Raw genomic sequence first — 13,071 nt, 5'->3', positions numbered from 1 at the left:
AATCTCATTTTTTGCACGGACTACCAGACGGATATTCTTTTGTCATCGGGCGTGTAAAAACTTAATCATACTTGCCTCTTTTTTTGGATGTGATCCGACATGTGATCCGGCGCTGGTGTCATCTGGTGCGCGCTATTGATCGGACTTTTATTTGAATTTCAAATTGCCCTATACTAACGGACATATACATGATATCATTGGATGTCGACCCCCGGTATCAGTGTCCACAGACTGGTCCCCTTGTCCGCGGACAAATGTCGGAGCAAATTTGCAGGTCAGCATTGGAGATACCCTAAGAGAGTATCTCTACCTTGCAACATCCATAGTGGATTTTAAATGCAAACACATTTAATTTATGACATGTTCAACTTTTATATTAATTGTTCTTGATTTATTTGTTTCAACATAAATCCTTGCATGGTTTAAATCTTACGGTTGAATTTGCGTATAACATTTAGAAATCAAATATCAAATTCCGCTGCAACGCGCGGGACATCGTCTAATTAATATAGTTTTGATCTCTTTAGCTAGAGCCTATTGGCCGTAGTTAGGTGTTTATCTTAGAGTTAATTAGTTTTGGAAAAACATAGTTAATTACGTGGATTAGTCAATATTGATGTGTACTACAATTGTGCTGATCCTCGCCCTCTGTTCACAATTATAAAATGTCCTAACTATTTTTAATCAAACACATAGATATGTTTTAATGCGTCTGTTCACTTACTTTTGTCGGCATATGTACATATGAAAATATCCAAAATATTTAATACTTATGAACGGAGAAATACCAAGTATGGCTTCTATGTTGAGATTGAAGAGTCATCAGAAGTAGTCCCTCGAGACAAACACTTTCCACGCAGCCGCCACTCCCTCCTAAAAAAAACAACTAGTGGTTGTGCCTCTCGCCAGCTCCGTCGTAGGTCCGCCTCATCTCCGGTGGCCCTAGGGCCATGGGGCGCGGTGCATCCTTGCAAGGGCCAGCGGGAGGGCTCGGTCGTTAGTCGTTCCTTTGACATTTGTTAGGGTTTGTGTCCTGCTCAGAAAGGTGATACGGCGGCGCCTCTCTGAAGATGGAACAAAGATCTCCCCACCTAGCACCTGTTTCGGTGGTGCGTCTAATATCGTTGGTGGGCGTGTGGAGGTGTGTTCGACGAATCTATCCTCGATGGATTTACTCAGATCTGGCTGTTGTTCATCTATGTTCATGTGTCTTTGGATTGGATACTTTCGATCTACGTTATTCTTCATCGAAGGCGGTTGCTGTTTTGGTGCGCTGGTCCTATTGGGCCTTAGCACAACGACTTTTTGACTGTCTACTAAAACAAGTTGTGCCCTACTTGGGCGAGCGAAGGGCGATGACGGCGGTGCGTCTTCAGCTCGTTTCAGTGCTTGTAGTCGTCAATTGGTGGTCTATGGATCTGGATGTAATTTTTATTATGCCTGATGTTCATTATAGTGCCATGATTGAAGATGAATAGATCAGAAGTTTTCTAAAAAAAAGAGATTGAAGAGTAGCACAAATGTTAAGCATGAATCCATGCAACAAATGTTTGGGGAGGGGGGGGGGGCAGGAAATTACGTGCCCTTTTCAGAGCATTTAATAGTAATAAAGATCAAAATATCTTCTCAACTTGCACTTGGGAAAAGAGAAATATTACACTAAGGTCCTCTTTTGCTCCCAGCTCAAATGAGCTCGGGATGAATAACAAAAACCAAAAAAAAAAATCCATATTACAATGTTTCTTAGAATAGCTAGCACTCAGCACACCACACCAATCAAGATCAATCAAAAAAATAAAAAAATATTGAGTTCAAACCAAAGTTAAACATCACTAGGAGCGTTAGGCATGGCAGGAGCGGCCTCTGGCCGGCTGACGACCCCAAGGTGGGTGAGCAATGCCCAAATGAGCGTTATCAATTCGCCGCCCCGCGCAATGGCCTCTGCGTGAGCATCGACGTTGTCTGACGGAGCGGCATAAAGAATCATCTCGGACCAGAAGTTGGCGAGGACCTCCCAGGCCACCTCTTCTCCTTCACCCTCTGCCAGTTCCACCAGCTTCTTCCCGAGCTCGGCGCCATTCTTGAGCAGCTTCCTCCCGAGCTCTACACCATTCTTGAGCAGGTCGTGTTGCGCCTCAGACCCTGCGCTCAGCGCCTGTGACAGCCCTTCAGGATTCAACGCCACCCCGACGCGGCAAGCAACCACGATTGCATGTTTGGCTTCCTTCTGGATGGCCCTGTACAAGCTCTTGCACCACTGGTTGTCGTCGGGGAGTAGCTCGGGGGCGTAGGCCACCAAGTAGGCACAGTAGTGTGACAAGTGTGTGGCAACCGTCTCATGAGCAGACTCGGGCTGGTGTGACTCCGATCTCTCTTCCAAGATGCTCGTGGCAATGTGGACCACGAGCATGGTAGAGGCTACACCTTTCACGTCACTGGATGCCGAGAGGGGGTTGTTGCCGGCCTGTAGATGTAGTCTTGTGCACAGGGATGCCACGCCATTGCTTGGGCGATAACTGGGGCTTCTCAATGGCTTGAGGATAGCGGTCTTCACCGCTCTTGGTACCTTCTTCCTGTAAAGAAGAGGGATTAAGCGCCGGAGAAGAGCCACTGGAGTTGAGCTTGGGTGGAGCGCAAATACTGAGCACTGATTCATTTTGTCCTCCCAATGCTTTAGCAGCCTACATTTGCAGCGCAACAGACGACCAAGTAACTTCTTCTTCCAAGGTGATTGTTGCCAAGAAGAAGCATGCCTAACATAGTGGCAGATCATGACTACTTTAGTCCAGTTAGAGCAGATGTAAGAAGCAATGTCCCGCACCTCAGCAAGCACAACTAGTGCCGCAAGTAAAAACACCGGTGCATCATCGAAGTAAGTACTTCCATATTTTAACCAGATCCCAGAATCACAATACATTTGACAGTGAATCTGTCGGTGGTCATTCCATGTCCATGATCCCCATGAAGTATAGCCCACATTCGCAAAAGTTATCTCCAATATATAGAATAAGCTCCAACCCATGCTTAGGAGTGAAATAGATATGCTTAAAATGGGCAGCCAACTCCTTGAGTATGAGGTTGGGAGAGATGAATAATAATAATCATGAAGGAAACAAAGCTCATCTGCGATCACCTCAATTGCTCTTTCATCATCACCATCTTGGAGCAACACGCGTGGCAATAAGTTATGGGCCTTGATGATACTAGTCTCAGCAATTGTATGGCTTGCGAATCGACATCTTAGGAGCTTGAACAACGCAAATGAGAAACATAAATATTTCAACTGCTTCATTGAAGACCTCAGAAGTATGTCATCCTCCAACCGCCAAACTTTGTCAATGGTCACTAAGCCGTTGTTGTCTATCCTTGTCCTGTCAGCTTGGTTGAATAACCATTTGAGACTATAACCATGAGGCTCCTTCTGTACCAGTGTTGTGTCCTCTCCTGTAACTATGAGTGGAGGAAGGGCCAGCTCAGCATGTGGGCTTTCATCTTTTAGCTGCTCCATGTATCCAACAATGAGGTGAGAATTGCGCCCAAACGCTAATGACCCTCTTGCACTGTACCAAGCATAATATTTGATAAGTAGTTTGGCAACAATAAGAGCAAACGGTGAAAGAAGGATCAATACGTCTTCAGGCGCCACCACTTTTAAGGACCATTTTTGCATTGTATAATAACCCTTTCCCAGGAAGTCAATGGTAAGGTAGGAAGTCCATATTGCTTGAATAAGCAGTACTGTGGCAGGAGGGCCAATGTTTCGGCCTTTCTTGTCATCATCACCAGCAACTACGGCAGTGGTGTTGACGGCAGCAATCAGAACAAGACTAGCCCACATCAAGACAGAGATGATGTGGTCCTGTGGGTCACACCACCCTGTTATGATGTGTAGATCAGATGAATAAAGAGCGACAGGGTCTTCATTACCGATGGTAGAGACAACATAGGAGAGGAGGGGCAGGAACAAAATGTTGGCACCAAGGAAGAGGAAGCTGGTCAATGGATGGTGGCGGTAGCGCTGACCATAGGCACCCATCCCGACCATAACTCCTATCATGATGGTGCTCGCCACCAGCAGAGCGTTCACTCGCAGCAACTGCCCATCTATGTGCTTAGAGAAGTCATCAGTTGCTTTAGCGGTGCAATTTCCGGTGACCATGGTCTGCTTAAAATACACACACACATGTCATATTCCAACATCAACACAAGTTAAAGTTGCTGAGAAACACGCATGCAAGCATGCAAAAAGAATACGTACAGTACTACCAAAGTACTTCCCCCGTTCTTAAATATAAGTCTTTTTAAAGATTTTAATATAAACTACATACGGATGAATATAAACGTATTTAGAGTGTAGATTCACTCATTTTGCTTCGTATGTAGTCTATATTGAAACCTCTAAAAAGACTTATGTTTAGGAACGGAGAGAGTACCAATGGTGTTATGCTGCAATCACAAGTATTTAAATAATCCACCACCAATAGAAGAACATCACGAGCAAATCAACTCATACTAGATTGTTGCACTTTCCAACTAAAAAAAGAGAGAGAAATAGAGATTGTTGTACCACCAAGATTAGATTTAGTTTAGGAGTAAAGGAAATTACCTTACACAAGGGTAGCAATCGGACTGCTGGAGACGTCAATTCGGACAGCTGGAGTCCCAGAATATTGTTACCTTGAGCATCCGTTTGCAAGCATGCGTGCTAAGAGCGGTTATGGTGGAAACGTGTCTTATGTTAGTACTACTGGCAGTCTAGCGCATTTGCAAATGCACCGCGTACCCCTGCACCCTTACCATGCAAAAGATAATTAGTACATGTCCTATTCCCTTCTCTCTCCCCCCCCCTTTATCATCTTTCCCACTTTTCCTTTGTTCCCTTTATTCCTTGGATCTGGATGCTAGACATGTTCTTTACTTCTTTGTGAAAATGAAAGAATAGAAAAGATTTGTCCCATATACACATCTTTCATGTACTTAAGGTAATAAGGTTACCATCACCTGGTGGCTTGGACTATACATAGCATGATCTATCTACCATGTGGAGAGGCTGTTAGATATGAGGTCCTGGATTTTTGAGCTGGAAACGGCTGAAGCGTGGTGCGTGCAATTCAACATGGCTAAGGTGATTTTTTGAGCATCAGTACAGGCACAAGCGCTCATATACACGCGCATACACTCAACCCTATGAACGCAACATGCACGCCCTACCCCTATGAGCACCTCCGAAAGACTGAACCGGCATATGATCTTGAGATTTACGAAGTCACCGTAGGCACCTCGTCCTCTACGGGAACATCTCCTCCCACTGAAAGCGCATCGCCGGAAATCCTGAAATAAATCCAGGAATAATGCGAGCACCAGGATTTGAACCCTGATGGGTTGGGGATACCACTGTCCACCTAACCACCTCAACCACATGTTGGTTCGCAACATGGCTAAGGTGATTGGCGCCTATTTTTAAGTAAATGTTTTTTTTTGGAATGTATCATCACATGATACATCCTCCCTGATCTTCCTTTGCCTCATGTGAAACATATAATAAAATCAAAATATATCATGAGATTCTTGTCCTAAGTCAAACTTCTCTAAAGTTTTTTTAGAAGAACGTATCAACATATTTTTTACAAGACTAAAAAAACAGAGAGAATATAAACATAAGTTTCATTATTGATCTAATAGAACTAATTTGTGTTGTATATGTTGGTACATTATTTGCTACAAGCAAGGTCAAATTTAGACAATTTTACTTAGGACAAACTTAGTTAATGACAATTGCTTTGAAATGAAGGGAGTGGTCTATTTTACAATCCAATTTGAACTAACCACTATTTACAGCATGGTTTTATCCTTTTTGTTGTCCCTCCTGGTGTAAGGGCATCTCCAACGCCGACCCTGAAACCGTCCGCATACGTTTGGATCGAGTGGTCTGGATGTGTTGTGCTATCTAACGCCGGCCTGTATCGGTCCGCCGAGCGGTCCGGACATGCTTTTCCCCGCAAACCATAGAAAAAGTGGGGTGGGGGGGAGGGGGCTTTGCGGTCGTCCGAACCGCTGCCACGCCCGCTCCTGACTACTCTGGCCCACCAAACAGTCACACCCGCCTCTCCCCGCTTTCCAGTTTCCACTGAACTCCCGCGCCGCTTGCCGCGTCGCATTCATGCCGACCTAGAGTATGCAGCGGCTCGCTTTGATGTCCGCGATTTGAACGGACGAGAAGGTGGTGCAGACAGATGTGACCTCTCGGAGGCAGCTGCTTCAATGCGGACGACACGTCCCGAGAAACCAACTTCGGCAGCTACACCGCATTGAAGCGGGCTAATCACCCCTTTCCCTGTCCTGGACACGACTATTTAAGCCGTGCCTCGGCGACGCACATAGCCGCACTCACCCTCCCCAAGCACCGCCCTCTCCCCCTCTCCGTCACCGTCTCCCAGCCCAGCGGCGATTATGAAGTCATGGTTCTCCATGCCGGTAGGCGGAGGCGGTGGGAGTTCCTTGTCAGGCGTATCTTGGCGCTGCCGCCCTCGCTCTCCGAGCCCATCGACATCCATATTAGCTGACTCCTCCGGCAAGGAGGAGATAGTCATCTCCTCTGGCGACGAGGAGGAGTAGCAGCTGCAGCAGCGGCCCCGTCTCCTTGAGGAGGCCGCTCTGATGGACGAAGAATTCATCCATCAGATGGAGATCATGATGGAGTGCTCGCTCCATCAGATGGGCCCGGCGCACATGAAGGAGGAGTCACCGTTACCGACGCGCATCCGCGTGAAGTGGGAGCCAGCATCCCCACTCTGACGGGTGAAGGACGAACTAGTGTCCCTGCCGCACAACCGTGGCCTCCACATCGGAGGCCGCGTGAAGAAGGAGCCCATTTCCCCCAGCGCCTCCGCCATGTCAAGGACGAGCCAACGTCGTCCCCGCCACACAACTGGTACATGCAGATTAACGGGCCCTCGTCACCACCATGTCGTCACTGCCGCTGGATAAAGGAGGAGCTGCCGCCCGCGATCACGAAGGCACGTGGCCGCCTCCTCCACTACCTCAGAGGAGACGGCTATGGCCGAGGCTCCGGCTTGAGGGTCGTCGTATCCGAGGCGGAGCATGTGGCGAGGCTACAGGCGAGGTATGACCAGTGCAATGCCGGTCACCACTCTGTGTTCTCCAAGACAGATGTGGCGCCAGAATGGGCCTGCAACGACCTTGACCTTGCCGCCTCGTGGGCGCTCAACCGATCCGTCACCACTGCATAGACGGCCGCCTGGCGTTGCCGTCGCCTTACAGCGAGCTCGCCAAGATCGACGACGAGGAGTGATCGGCAGTGGCTAAGGCGGCCCTCTCCACCGCGCAATAGGAGGCGGAGCGGATCCTTCGCGAGTAGCAGGCAGCCGCCGGACAAGGCTACTGCGGTCCTCAGGCAGCCTTGCGCCACCAGAGGGACAACGACGATGCTGTTGCCGCTGACGGCAGTGCGGCAGGACAGAGCGGCCACACGTACAAGGTTGTCGTCCAGTATCGGGTTTATGTTTTTTTAATATAGTTTTTACTAAATCGTCTGTTTATGTAAAGTATACCCAAACTTTAATGAAATCCACTGTGTTTGCATGAATTCCATCTGGTTAGTTCAAACAGTAGTTGAAATGTATGAGGGTAGCGTTGGATGGCCGCCTCCTGCATCCGTGTTCATGAATTGGTCCCCCTGTCCGCAGACGGATGCCATAGCAAAGTGTTGGAGATGCCCTAAATAATCAACCTTGCATTTGAAGTTCTGTAGTGTCACATATCTGTGATGTGAGCATCCATAAAAGGAAGATTCCAGACCCCTGATGACTTGTTGCCTTGGTTAGCACATCAACTGCAATGCCTCCGGGCGCTGGCGAGGTACCCGCTTCTTTTCCGCATCATCTCTCCTCGTTTTCCTTTGTGGTGTTGATATACCAGGTTATACCTAGCCTTGATGCCCGGGACCATGAACGCACCTAGCTTTCTCTTTTGTCTACTGTCGATATGCCTAGCTTGATGTGACCGCCATGTGCAAATTGGTGCAGAGACCCGAGAGCTAAGGCAGCTCTAACGTCGTCCATCTAAACACCGCTAAATATCCGAACTGCATCGTTCGAACACTTTGTGCCCTCCAACGCCATGCATCAAATGTTCACGGACTGGTCTGCATGTTCGAATTCCCGCAAAATGAAAGTAAAGCTAGGGGAGGTTTACGGACATCTGCACAGCTGCCATGTCAGACTCCAATACCCGTGACCCAGCCAGAGGCCGCACATTTGGATGGATACACATTGCTTTTGTGTGAAAGCCCACCTTTTTTTCCACTGTCTCCGTTTTGATCGCCACCTCCGCCCAACACAGTACCCACCTATTTCGCCATCCACAGTTTTGTTTTTGGAAAAGGAGGTTGAAGCCCCCGGCCTCTGCATCAATATGATGCATACAACCATAAAGTTGCCACACAACTTTGTCACCTCGCAACTCGGTCTGACAGCAGCCTGTGCCTACCATCACCACTGACCATCATGTGTCGTACAACATTGACCTCAACGTGGAGTACACCTTCATGGAGTTGCAGTCGCCGACGCTTGTCTGTTCGTGGATGTCGGCTTCCGCGCCTGTTGGTGCCAGTCTATGTTTTCCGAAATGTCTCAACCAGGCACTGATGAACATGATCCATGACGGTGCCGCCCGTGAAGACGGGTAAGTGGAAAACTCCCAGCAGGAGCCGACGGCCACCCAACAGACGCACACCTAGATCCGGGACACCTGGCAGATGCAGACCTAGCAGCGAAATGGCGACCAGTTAGATGGTCATCCAGAGGACATGTAGGCGTCGGGTGCGAACCCAAAAAAGAAAAGGGAAGAAGTTTCAGCTTGAAGGAGGATGAATTGTTGGTTGATGCGTGGTTGGACACAAGAATTATTCAGATTCATAACAAGAGCAAAGGGGCACCATCGTTTGGAAAAATGTGCATGATTAGTTCCATGAGCACAACTGCACAAGCACTATGATATGTATCTCACAGGAGTGATCCGTGAGCGCAATCCAAAGCCGCTCACTAATTGATGGTGCATCATTCAACATGCCATGAGCAAGTATCGTGGCTACTACTAGCAATTGCAAATCCGGTGGCCAAGTGGTACAACATTTGAAAATATCGTAAGTTTTTTGTCGCTCTATTTGTGTTGGTCATTCAGCTGGATATGCAACTTGTTGATCGTGCCTTCTTTTATCTAGGCCGTCCGTGTGGTCACATTGTTCTTGAAGGCGGAGAGGAAGTACTTCCTCTTCATGCATTGTTGATTGAAGTTGAATGCACACCCCAATTTTCTCAATGTTGTTGACCATTTCTTGAAGATTGGTGCCATGCCCGATGTAGGTGAAAGTGGTGATCCAATGATCGGAGGCCTTGCTCCGTCCAAAACTATGGCTAGAAACCAGTGAAGGAAATGGGAGGAGGAGAAGGAGAAGCGAGAAGGGGCGGCAAGGACATCATGGCGAAGAAGGAGGAGGCATGCGTCAAGCGCGATGAGGTGAAGAAGGTAAAGAAGGCCGAGAAGTTTGACAAATTCATCGTGGTGCAAGAGAAAATGATTAAGCTTCTAGAAAAGAAGATTGAGCTCGTGTCCGCTTTGGACGACACCAAGACGTTGACCACGAAGATGTCAGACTTGCATCCCGATGTGGCAACGATCCTACAAGACTACCATGCTAGGATGTTGAAGTGCTTGGTGGCCAATTTGGAAGAGTCGGCCACACAGTAAAGAACTTGGCATGGACAGCCGGCTTGTGAGCAGCCGAACTGACAACTTTTGGAATCGACCACATATGAAAAAAATTATGAACATCCGATGCTTTTTAGTTTAAATTGCATACGTTTGCACTTATTTTGCATATGTTATAAATCAACATATGCATATTAAATGAAGGCGGCCATACCCGGGATGGACATTTTGCTTAATCATTTTAATGGATGGCGTTGAAGATGCCTTAAATTTGGGAGAGCAATGACCACCTTTTAATCATGCAGGTCGCGTGTGCTTGGCAGGAGGTTAACAAGCTGTAGGCAAAGTCGTGGTAGCTTTAGAAAAAAGATAATCGAAGTAAATGTAATACTGCGACAGATCGTAGGAGAGGAGAACCATCCATTTGTTCCAAAGTGTGTACAATATGATCCTAAAAAAAGAAAGTGTGTACAATACAATACCGTCTTTTGGCACTTTGGCAGGTCTTTGATGCTGTCTCCCTGACTCATTCGTCTGATCGGAGGACCAATTAAGCTCGAAATTTCCTTTTTGTATAGCTTCTGTGTTACGTACTCCATCGCTTTTAGATATTTCTTTCTTGTTTCTCACTTAACGAGATCTGATGAGTATATCATGTTACCTTTTGGTAGCTCTAATTATTAGTGGCAGCCACGCTCCCACGAGCCGTGGTGGGGCAAAACACTATCCTGGTCTTCCCTCTTCTCCTCTCCTCCATGGCGCTGGCCGGCCCAGCTCACGAATGATTTCTAATATATGACCATCATGCCCTTATTTATGAAGAGGTATCGACTAATCTTGACCGTCCATGTGTTTAGGTGGGGTGTACCGAAGCAGAAGTAGGTCATGTTACCTTTTGGTAACTCTAGATAGTTATTAGTGGCAGCCACGCTCCCACGAGCGGTGGTGGGGCAAAACACTAGTCCTTGTCTCCCCTCTTCTCCTCTTCTCCTCTCCTCCTCGGTGCCAGCAGGTGGCACCGGTCTAAGCTCGGCCGGCATCGGCGGCAGCGAGGCCTTCTCTCCTTCTTCGCACGATGGCGGCATTGCGGGGCCCAACCCTGGATGAGGGGGCACGACGACGCAGCTGGTGCGGGCGCGCGTCGAGGACGCGGTGACTTCACGGTGTCGCTGCGCATGCGGACGCTCGGCTCTCAGTAGAAAAACTGTCACGGATGCCTAGAAAAAGTTAGCCAAGTACACAGGGCCTGCATTGTTTTCTTTCCGATTGCGAGGATTTTCTCCAACAACAAGATACCTACAATGATTTTCTTCCTAAAAAGATTGCTACTACCGTAATGAGAAAAGATCGCTACCTATCCCTAATTACGCTTTTCACCAGACCCAGCGCTCCGATCGCTCGCGAGTGCCCACGCACGAACGCCGACGAACTGAGCTCGCGAGACTCCAGCCTCCAGGCGCCGGATGCACACACGCATGCACAGGCAGATCGCATGGCCTAGCATCGCGTCATGGCCAAGCACCGGGTTGCCGATCAACCGATGTAAATCCAAGGTGTATCATATTGCCGTTTTGAAATTCAGCCATTTGTGAGGTATACATTCTCGTGATCATACTTAAAATTTATATCACCTCTGTTAAAACTAATCAATTCAACAAATGATGAACCTACTTATACTTTAAATTGTAGAATTTTAGTGCTGAAAGCTTCTTAGATTGGAATGAGATATTTTCATACGATATTTAGCGGTACTTTTTGCTACTTATTTATTTTCAATAGATTTGAGTTTAGAGCTCTTACAAATTGTCTTATGTGATCGCATGTATATTCACTCACACCATTGCAAATTCAAGAGCTTTAATCTCTTGTGCAATTAAAAAAGTCATTTTATCTATATTATGTACTTCCTATTTTCCTCTTCGTGCGTTTTAGGATCCGACGTTACAAAACAATATTTTAGAAATTTGCTCATGAATTATGTGCCGAGACATGATCGTATAGTCATATGCAATCCACATATTATTACCAGTATATCCGGCTCAAAGTTTTATTTCCGCCCCAGGCCCCCAAAATCTCAGGACCGGCCCTGGGTTGCGCATGCGCGGGCTGGCATGCGCTTGGTCGGGTTGGGATCGGTGGGTTGCGGTGTGTTGCTAGTTGAGCTCCTTGCGGACGCCCGGAATCGAGCCGCGGCAAGCTCGGGGTGGTGCGTGCGCCAGATCTAGCGGCCGACGGACTTCAGGCGGCTCGGGCTGGACTCCTCGCTACCATATCCACTCACATGCTTTCATGTCACGTCTTGATATTCAAACTTTTTAAACATTTTGTCGAGCGTGGATCACAAAAACAATTGAATATTTTTTGCTGTAGTAAACATAAAAAATCATCCTATCATCCAATAGGAGTTCACTAAATTTTATATCCAAATAAAAACTACAATCCCTCACGGTTTTGCAAGAAATAAATTTTGTTGAAGTTGTTTGAACTGAAATTCAACAAAGCTTTCACTTCTACTCGTACTTGACACCAAAATATAATTTAATAGAATAAAATACTTACAAAAGATTATGAGACTGCCTAAAACTATTTGTCCAGTATCGAAGAACCAAGCATAAATAAAATGGAATGTACACACTAGTATTTTCCAGTTTTAATAAAAGTGTTGTATTTTTCGATTCAACTCTAAAATTCAACCACTAAAAGTGCTACATATCGCAAGCCAAGCTTATAAGATATTTTGGAAAATGTTCAATTTGTGTTCACAAATCTAAAAGTATATGTACAATACAAATGGTTTATTTTGAAGCAAATTTGTGATTAATTATATGTTGTGAATCTTTAAATAAAATTATGAAATCTAACATAACTAACCATCATAGTTGAAACACAATATTTTGAATTTCACTAACTCTGATATTTAGAGATGCATGGTACTCGAACAATCATATGCTCATTTTTTTGTGTGTGCAAAATTTGGATTTACATTGTGAAATGTGGAGGCCGTATGCTTAATTCAAAGTTGTCCTTCCTTTATACTCCCTCCGTCCGAAAATACTTGTCCTAAAAATGGATAAAATGGATGTATCTATAACTAAAATAAGTCTAGATACATCTATTTCTAGGACAAGTATTTCCCGACGGAGGGAGTATGTCTTTTGGGAGTGCGGGTCGCAGCAATGTTCTACTTCTAGTTCCAGGCATCTTTGTTTTTATTTCTGAAATTATCAAGTATGGTCAATGGAAAATGGCTCTTACTTATCGGAACCTAAAAAGCACGAACAACTCCAGTGAAATTTACATGAATTTGGATGCAGATGGAGATTCAGGCATTATTTCTTCAAC

At 46.3% G+C, this 13,071-nt stretch overlaps 1 pseudogene; it reads right to left on the bottom strand.

Moving 5' to 3' along the window:
* Nucleotides 1–1,822: 1,822 nt before the first annotated feature.
* LOC123098632 (uncharacterized) lies at nucleotides 1,823–4,203 on the bottom strand (annotated as a pseudogene).
* Nucleotides 4,204–13,071: the final 8,868 nt, after the last annotated feature.

Source organism: Triticum aestivum, chromosome 1B, assembly GCF_018294505.1.
Source record: "Triticum aestivum cultivar Chinese Spring chromosome 1B, IWGSC CS RefSeq v2.1, whole genome shotgun sequence".
In the NCBI taxonomy this organism is placed as follows: domain Eukaryota; kingdom Viridiplantae; phylum Streptophyta; class Magnoliopsida; order Poales; family Poaceae; genus Triticum; species Triticum aestivum.
This window is presented reverse-complemented; position numbering and strand designations above follow the sequence as displayed.